Consider the following 9,271-nt stretch of genomic DNA (forward strand, 5'->3'; position numbering starts at 1 on the left):
GTTCAGAGTTCACTAACAAAGACATACAATGATTCCCACAAAGGAATACACGGCATTTAAATCACATTTTAGGGGTCACAGGTTAGTTGCGCCTCCTAGAAGAGGGCAAGGGACATCCGTGGTCATTCAGGGATCACCGTTCACTCAGTGGGCCTCCATGGGTCCCTGGAGAAGGGACATCTGTGATCATTCAGGGATCACAGATCACCCTGTGGGTCTCCGTGGGTCCCTGGAGAAGGGGCCTCTGTGGTCATTCAGGGATCACCGTTCACTCTGTGAGTCTCCGCAGGTCACTAGAGAAGGCTGCCCATACGCATTAGGTAAGTTTGTTAATTGTAATTGAGTTTCAAAGTGTGACCCATGTAAGAAACTGCAGAAGATCGCACTGGGCGTCTGTCAGAGCCCTAAGGTTTTCACCTTGCACCACATAAGCAGCTGCAGATAATCAGAAGTCATATGTATGTGGGTGTTTTGGGATACCAAGCAGGGCTTTAAGTGGGCCGGGTCTGTCCAGGTCTGAGCACCAGCAGTTATTTTTAGGGGGCCTCGAAACTGATCTCTATCGGGTTGTATTTTCGGGCCTCACAAAGGTAGTCCGTTTTCTTTTTTTTTAATTGGACTGCAGTGAGAGCAAGCACATCGCTCATTACTGAGAAGTGGAGACATCATGCCAGGTGAGCCACGTTATAGGGGAAGTGAAATCCTTTAAAGAGAGCCATTTTCTCTCAGGATTTCCCTTCTCTTTTTGCAGTGTGTGAGAAGTTGGCCTGGTATATGCTGTCCACTAGTTATAGTGGGCACCTTGTACCAGTCCAAACAACCCTTATTGATGATAAGTTAAAGACAACCTTTATTGAAAGCTATCCTCGTAGTAGCTATGGAGATCAGCCTTCAGGCTAAGTCTTGAAGGAATGTAAAACAGCTTGTTTTACCAGTCTATAATCTCTGAAATGACCAAATGAAAAGAGATCCACACAAGGTATATATATATAAAATATATATTTATCTTAAAACAGCCCCCCCCCTAGTCTCTTTATGAGGCTAGAAGTCAAAGGACACAAGTTACAAGTCAAATAGCACAGTAAATAATCACAATATACAGTTAGCCGTAGGGGCGTACCAAACCATATACTAAAATAGTGGTATAAGAACCATGACTGAACTAGACACAGGCCTAGAGCCTCTAGAATCGCTGCCACCCCAAGGAACCACCCAAGGTAGTGACACAGGGGACCGTGTGCAGTGTGAGAACCCAGCCGCGAGCTCCCGTTAGCTTCTATAGAGAAAGTCGTGGTTAGATTTTTAAAGATAAAGGACACTTAGGAGAGGCATTGCAGCTAACCCTTTTAGACTTAAGGGGTTCTAGGGCCCACACCCGCGGAAGCATCGGAGTACTCGTGTTACCTCCCCCAGGGAAGCCGGGTGCATAGGTGTCAAATGGTGTTGGGTCGCGTCGTCGTTTTCAATGGCTAACTGCTGCAAAGTGCTGCAGCGGGACGAGGAGAAGTGTCCGAAGAGATCCAAGCCGGGATCGAAGATGTAGAAGACCTGAAAGCAGAGGGGACAGAGTCTGGGTCACTTGCCAGTGACCAGGAGCATGGAAGTCGAATGCCCACCGATGTCGGGTGTTTCTGGTAAAGAAGGTGAAGTTTGACTCTTCAGCCATGAGGACCAGGAGGTGTCGACGATGACCAGGAGCTAGATTCGAGCTGCCCTTAAAGGATGTCGAGTGCTGCGGTGTCGGTATCCGGATTGGACCCAATAAGCCTTGGCAACAGCAACCCACGCAGAAATAGAAGAAATGCTTCGGTGCAGACCAGTAAGGTCCGAGGGACTTCCCCAGCAAGGAGGAGTGAGGGCACGTCTGGAGCAACCAGGAAAGCCCAAGGAAAGTCAGAGTTACTTTCTCAGGGACCCACAAGTCGACGGACAATTGATCGCGAGGGTGCATTGAGAAGAATCACAAAATGGCAGCTCACGGGTCACTCGGAGTGGGTAGGCTGACAATCTTCGATGAGGTCACTGCTCAGTGTATGGGCTACGAGTAACCCAATGCACATCCTCAAGGAGCATCGAGAAGCTGGTGCACTAGCAAATATGCTCGATGTCCAGGGATTCAGGTTCCATGGTACCCACGAGGTCTACGGGTCTCAGCCTCGCTGGGGTCTTGGGTTAGCCTCTGCGAATTCTGGAAATCCACCTCTGGCATTGCAAAGTCTTTGGCGTCTGGTGGGAGCTTCGGAGATGCAGACCGGACAGATGCTTCTTTGGTGCCTGCCAATCAGGGGAGTAACTCCTTTACTCCAAGTGAGATTCTTCAGTCATCTGGCATTTAACAGATCGTCGAAGGTCCAGGATTCAGTTGCAGAGTTTCGTCCAGGAATATCTAAAGTTCTGGTTACAGGGGATCCTTCTTTATACCCAAGGAAGGGGTTGTACTTACTCTGGGGACCCACCTATGGGGGGTTTTGGAAAGAGGGGTGGCTACACCCATTTCCTTTGTCCAGTTTCACACCAGAGCAGGGGCTAGTAGCCCTTGCAAGTGGTTTGAACTGGGCTATGCACAGGGCTACCAAATGTGCCCCCAGTGCAGGACTTCAAAGCACTCTTGGATTGCTCCCACCCAGCCCCAATACACATCAGCCTGTCTGGGAGGTGGTCACACCTCTCTGTGACAGGAAATCTATTGTCCGGGCCTCCCCTGCCAGAGTTTCGGTCAGCAGTAGGAGGCCAGACATGTGTCTGTGGCTGCAGCATCCATTTTGTGATGCTAGGGCTGTATTAAGTTTCTACCGGGTATACCAGTGCTGTCATGTCTCTCGCTCTAGAAGGATGGGATCATACTCCTACACCAGTTACTGGTGTGGGGGTATGAATCCAAGGTGTTTGACACCAAACACGACATGTATCCGTGCAGCCAGTCCGAAGTTAGCATTTACCGTTTGGTTATAATGTACTTAAGAGTATATGGTCAGGCTGCACCACTGAGAAACCCCGGAGGATAGATTCCGAACGCTGCAGGGGTGCTCTGATCATGCATGGGCACCCTCTCACATATAACCAAACACACTGCCTTCAGGATTGATAAGGCCTGCCATAGCGGTGACAGATAGGTTTCTATGAGCAGTGATAGGTAAGATATAGTGAACCTACATCTCTGTAAGGGGTGCATGCAGTAGCAGTCTTGGGGTGTCATTTTGGATGGCTTTCCAGGGGTGGCACAATACATGTTTCAGCACCTGGTAGGCCTCTGGGGTACCTATGCCCTTGGTACATATTATACCAGGGACCCATATGGGTAACCCAGAATCCAATCTGGAGTGTACCTAAAGTATATGGAATAATTTTAGAGAGGAAGCAGCTAGGCTGGGGTCCCGGATTATAGGGCCCCAGCCAGACTAAAGTCGAAAAACAGTGAAACATCAGCAAAAAGTCGGGGTAACCATAGGAAGCAGATCCTACTCTCCTACACAGTGCAGTAGCAACATCATCGTGGGATGATTAGGAGAGAGAAGAGCGCGCAACGCCCATTGTCCCGGGCTGAGACAGCTTCCACACAAACAGCCGCACCCAGTACTTCACAGGTCTTTAAAAGACTATTTGCTTGTAAATGAGGCTCTGTTGTTTTCACCCCTTTTTACAGCCCCTGCATCCCCACTCTGCCTATTGCTGGAAAAATTAGCCTCCCCCGAAATTTGGCTCTAGTTGCGCCTCTGCAGAAGACCACAGGCAGCCAACTCCAGCACGACCCTGCTCTGACCTTTCACAGTGTCTTGTTTTAGTGCTACAAAAACACACACTTTGCCTGGCTCAGTTTGGGGCAGATTTACAAGTCCCTTGCGACACATTTACGCCGCCGTTGCGTCACTTCAGTGACGCAGCAGCGGCGTCAATCATGCGCCATGTTGCGCCGTATTTACAGCGTGATGAATCTAGGGAGATGCGTTACGTTGTAATCCCCTGAGCCACATGAAACCTGCGTCAGGTTTCATGTGGGCGTTCCAGCGCAGGGTGGGCGTTCCCTCGCAGGTACGCCTCGTAACAGTGACGCAGTGAAATCTACAAGAATTCACGGAGTCACTTTTACGGCCATGCTGCATCAAAACCCTGCGCCTGCTTGAAGCAGGCTTAAGGATTGATGCAGCATGTTAGGCATAGGGCACCCCCGAGCCTTGATGGAGCCGAGTCGCCCTTGTGACGCGACTCCAGCACTGCGCCGCATTTCCGCCGGGGTATGTGACATGCATCTGCCCATCCATGCGCCACGGCGCGCCGCATTGTAAATGCGGCGCATCAGTGGTGGCGCACGGGTGGTTTTGCGGGTCACAAGTGTTCTGGCGCATCCCTGCCAATTTGCAGAGATTTACCAGACCTTGTAAATCTTCCCCTTTGTTCTCACACCCCCTCTTAAATATGAAGATAGTAGCGTCACCTTGTAAATATGACCCTTATGGCAGCAGTCCGCTGCAGTAAATGGAGGGGCTATGGGTGTTGCTGTGGGCGTTCCACCAAAAATCCCAGTGCTTTTTGAGGCTGCCCCTTATTTACAAGGGTGGTGTAAATATGGAGTAGCACCAAAAATAAGACCAGGGAAAACCTGGTCTTAAACAGGTGCAACGAGGAGAAATGATTAATTTCTCTTAGTTTTTGCTGTTTCTATGTGTGCGCAATTCGCCATACGTGATTGCTCATGTGCAGAAAGGGGTCCCTTCCTGCACATAAACAATCATTAAAAAAATGACGTTTTCCAACTTCTATATGTGCTGCATTCTTAAGCACACATAGAAATTACAAATCGCCATTAGTGCTTGTTTATGCGCAAATGAACAATCATTCCCTGCAACGCAGGCACCCTTGTGGCGCTAGGCATTTAAATTTAGTGCCATCACTAGGGAAAATGCAGGAGTGCGCCGCATTCTTGCAAATACGGCACATCCCTGTGTTTTGAAACTGTTGAAGCGTGGCGTTAGCAATTTTGGCTTAAGACCTAGCTCCGAACATTTCTTGTAAATATGCCCCATGATGTGGCAATGCAGGGTTATATAAGGAGCTCATGTGGTTATTGTACACAGCAGAAGCGGTGCAGTAACGCAGGATGTGGCACAAACAGTCACATGGTCATGGTACACAGCAGAAGCGGTGCAGTAATGCAGGGTGTGGCACACGCTGTCACATGGTCATGGTACACAGCAGAACAGGTGCAGACGAAGAGGTGCAGTAATGCAGGGTGCGGCACACGCTGTCACATGGTCATGGTACACAGCAGAACAGGTGCAGACGAAGAGGTGCAGTAATGCAGGGTGTGGCACACGCTGTCACATGGTCATGGTACACAGCAGAACAGGTGCAGACGAAGAGGTGCAGTAATGCAGGGTGTGGCACACGCTGTCACATGGTCATGGTACACAGCAGAACAGGTGCAAACGCCGAGGTGCAGTAATGCTGGGTGCAGCACACGCTGTCACATGGTCATGGTACACAGCAGAACAGGTGCAGACGAAGAGGTGCAGTAATGCAGGGTGTGGCACACGCTGTCACATGGTCATGGTACACAGCAGAAGCGGTGCAGTAATGCAGGGTGTGGCACACGCTGTCACATGGTCATGGTACACAGCAGAACAGGTGCAGACGAAGAGGTGCAGTAATGCAGGGTGTGGCACACGCTGTCACATGGTCATGGTACACAGCAGAACAGGTGCAGACGAAGAGGTGCAGTAATTCAGGGTGTGGCACACGCTGTCACATGGTCATGGTACACAGCAGAAGCGGTGCAGACGAAGAGGTGCAGTAATGCAGGGTGTGGCACACGCTGTCACATGGTCATGGTACACAGCAGAAGCGGTGCAGTAATGCAGGGTGTGGCACACGCTGTCTCATGGTCATGGTACACAGCAGAACAGGTGCAGACGAAGAGGTGCAGTAATGCAGGGTGTGGCACACGCTGTCAGATGGTCAATGTACACAGCAGAAGTGGTGCAGTAATGCAGGGTGTGGCACACGCTGTCATATGGTCATGGTACACAGCAGAACAGGTGCAGACGAAGAGGTGCAGTAATGCAGGGTGTGGCACACGCTGTCACATGGTCATGGTACACAGCAGAACAGGTGCAAACGCCGAGGTGCAGTAATGCAGGGTGCGGCACACGCTGTCACATGGTCATGGTACACAGCAGAACAGGTGCAAACGCCGAGGTGCAGTAATGCAGGGTGCGGCACACGCTGTCACATGGTCATGGTACACAGCAGAACAGGTGCAGACGAAGAGGTGCAGTAATGCAGGGTGTGGCACACGCTGTCACATGGTCATGGTGCACAGCAGAACAGGTGCAGACGAAGAGGTGCAGTAATGCAGGGTGTGGCACACGCTGTCACATGGTCATGGTACACAGCAAAACAGGTGCAGACGAAGAGGTGCAGTAATGCAGGGTGTGGCACACACTGTCACATGGTCATGGTACACAGCAGAACAGGTGCAGACGAAGAGGTGCAGTAATGCAGGGTGTGGCACACGCTGTCACATGGTCATGGTACACAGCAGAAGATGTACAGTAATGCAGGGTGTGGCACATGCTGTCACATGGTCATGGTACACAGCAGAACAGGTGCAAACGCCGAGGTGCAGTAATGCGGGGTGTGGCACACGCGTTCTCATGGTCATAGTACACAGCAGAAGAGGTGCAGTAATGCAGGGTGTGACACACGCTGTCACATGGCCATGGTACACAGCAGAAGATGTGTAGTAATGCAGGGTGCAGCACACATGGTCTCATGGTCATGGTACACAGCAGAAGAAGTACAGTAATGCAGGGTGTGGCACACGCTGTCACATGGTTATGGTACACAGCAGAAGATGTGTAGTAATGCAGGGTGCAGCACACATGGTGTCATGGTCATGGTAAGCAGCAGAAGAGGTGCAGACCCGGAGATGCAGTAATGCAGGGTGTAGCACATGGGCATACATGGTCGTAAGACAAAGCATACCAGGTGCAGACGAAAGAGGTGCAGTAATGCAGGGTGTAACACACACAGTCTCATGGTCAGCGTGCACAGCAGAAGAGGTGCAGAAATGCAGGGTGTAGCACATGGGCTAACGTGGTCATGGTAGACAGCAGAAGAGGTGCAGACGCAGAGGTGCAGTAATGCAGGGTGTCACATGGGCTCACATTGGCATCAGCGCACATGACTCTAGCAGTGCAGGTCACCTTTTAAGACTCACCAGCTTCACACGATCATCAGACACACAGAAGTGCAGCGAATACAGGTCAGGTGTGCTAGAGGTACAGCTTCAAGGCACACTTGATCTGGGATCCCTCGCAGGATGAATGCATGAATGCATGAATGCATGTCATGTTGGACAGTGATTACAGGGCCTGGTCTTAGCAGTTTAGGAGTCTCCGACCTCTTTCCTTTAAGTTTCTGAACACTGACCCCGGGCTCTGGGTGATCCGGATGAGTCCTCTCCTTGCAGGCCGTCCACCTCCGGGGTCTTTCAGCAACAGTCTTTCTTCTTCGGTCCCGGGGTCTAGTGCCTCCTGTAGAAGGGAGGCGCCCAGGATGCGCTGCTGTGTTCAGTTTATATCCGGTTGTAGGATTATTGGCTTCAGTCCAATTGTCCAATCAGATTCATTGTTCACCCCAAACCTTTGAAGGCGGCCTGTGAAGTTGTGAGTGAACCACAAACTATCTCTCCTCCATTTAGGATAGATGGATATTCAAGACAGACAGTGGTACAAGGCCTTGAAACCTTCTAATGGAGGCCAGGAGTTTGAGGAGCTGTGAGGGGGCCGGAGTAAGAAAAAGAGAAGGTTGACTGGAGGCACTGACTACAGCCAAGACTTCGATACTCCCTACAACAGAAAGCCTTTTACACACATGCCGAGGCCCCCGCTGCAGCACATGGGAACCTCACCTCACATGTCCACAAGCACTGCAACCTATGGCCCTGAAGGTATCTGAGCCTGACAGCACCGGGAGGCCCTGCTCATGGTAATACAGCGCTATACACATCTGTGCCAAACATGCTTCCTGTACATACATACAGATGGAGCCCAGATAAGACATACTACACATAGTCAGAAGGTAATGTCAGTAGGTGCTCCCCTCTCTGAGTTTGAGGCGACATCTACCCCACTACTCTACTCGTCCACCACATGCCTTTAGTAGTGTCATGGGCTGGTCATTTGAGGGGGATCCACTCGGGTTAAAAGCAGGACCTCTCTGGGTGGTCCTCAACCTTGTACCCTGCTGGAGACAAAGGGACATACCGGATGTCAAGCACTTCTTAGGGGACTTGTGGTGCTGGTCTCCTGTACAAGACGGTATTCCGTTCCAGGATAGTTTAACGGAAGCAGTTTGTCACATGGACACTGCACCAAAAACCTTTGACCCTACTGTTTACGCTCTCAATCTGTCTTCTGCCTTTCTGCCATACACCCTGCTTGCGGTCGGTGTCTAGTTGCATCATGGTAGCAGTAGTACAAGCCTTCCTCTCTCAGAACAGGTACAGCAGGGCATCAGCAGTGCAAGCTTCCTTCACTCACAGAATAGGTACTTCGGGGTGTCAGCAGTGCAAGTTTCCCTTACTCAATGAACAGGTACAGCAGGCAGGACCAGTGCACGCTTCCTTCTCACAGAACAGGTATATCATGAGAACAGCAGTGCAAGCATCCCTCTAACAGAACAGGTATATCATGGTAGCAGCGAACAGGTATATCATGGTAGCAGCAGTGCAAACTTCCCTCACTCACAGAATAGGTACAGCGGGGCAGGAGCAGTGCAAGCTTTCCTCACTTACAGAATAGGTACAGAAGGGCGGGAGCAGTGCAAGTTTCCTTCTCACAGAGCAGGTATATCATGAAAACAGCAGGTCAAGCATCCCTCTAACACAGTGGTTCCCAAACTTTTTTGACCCGTGGCTCCCTTGACCTAATTGGCAGTTGACCGTGGCTCCCCCCCCCCCATTTTTTTTACCGTTTTGATGTAAGCCCGACCTTGGGAGTACTTCCTGTTGTCTTCCTTAAATTAATTGGGATGCAATGAAGGCATTTATTTAATCATATTTGTAACAAAATAAAAAGATAACAGTTGTAAAAGGGGAAAAACACACTTTTGTTTTATGCGCTGATACGTTTTCTCTCATCGAGAATGTAAATGCGGCGTGAACTCAGGCGTGGGAGGCTGTATTGAAGCCAGTGACCATACTGATGTTTCAGTAATATTTGAATGTATTCCCCTTTCAGAGACCATTCGAGGGGTCTACTGGGTTTGGTCT

The sequence above is a fragment of the Triturus cristatus genome, chromosome 7 (assembly GCF_964204655.1).
Source record: "Triturus cristatus chromosome 7, aTriCri1.1, whole genome shotgun sequence".
NCBI lineage: Eukaryota > Metazoa > Chordata > Amphibia > Caudata > Salamandridae > Triturus > Triturus cristatus.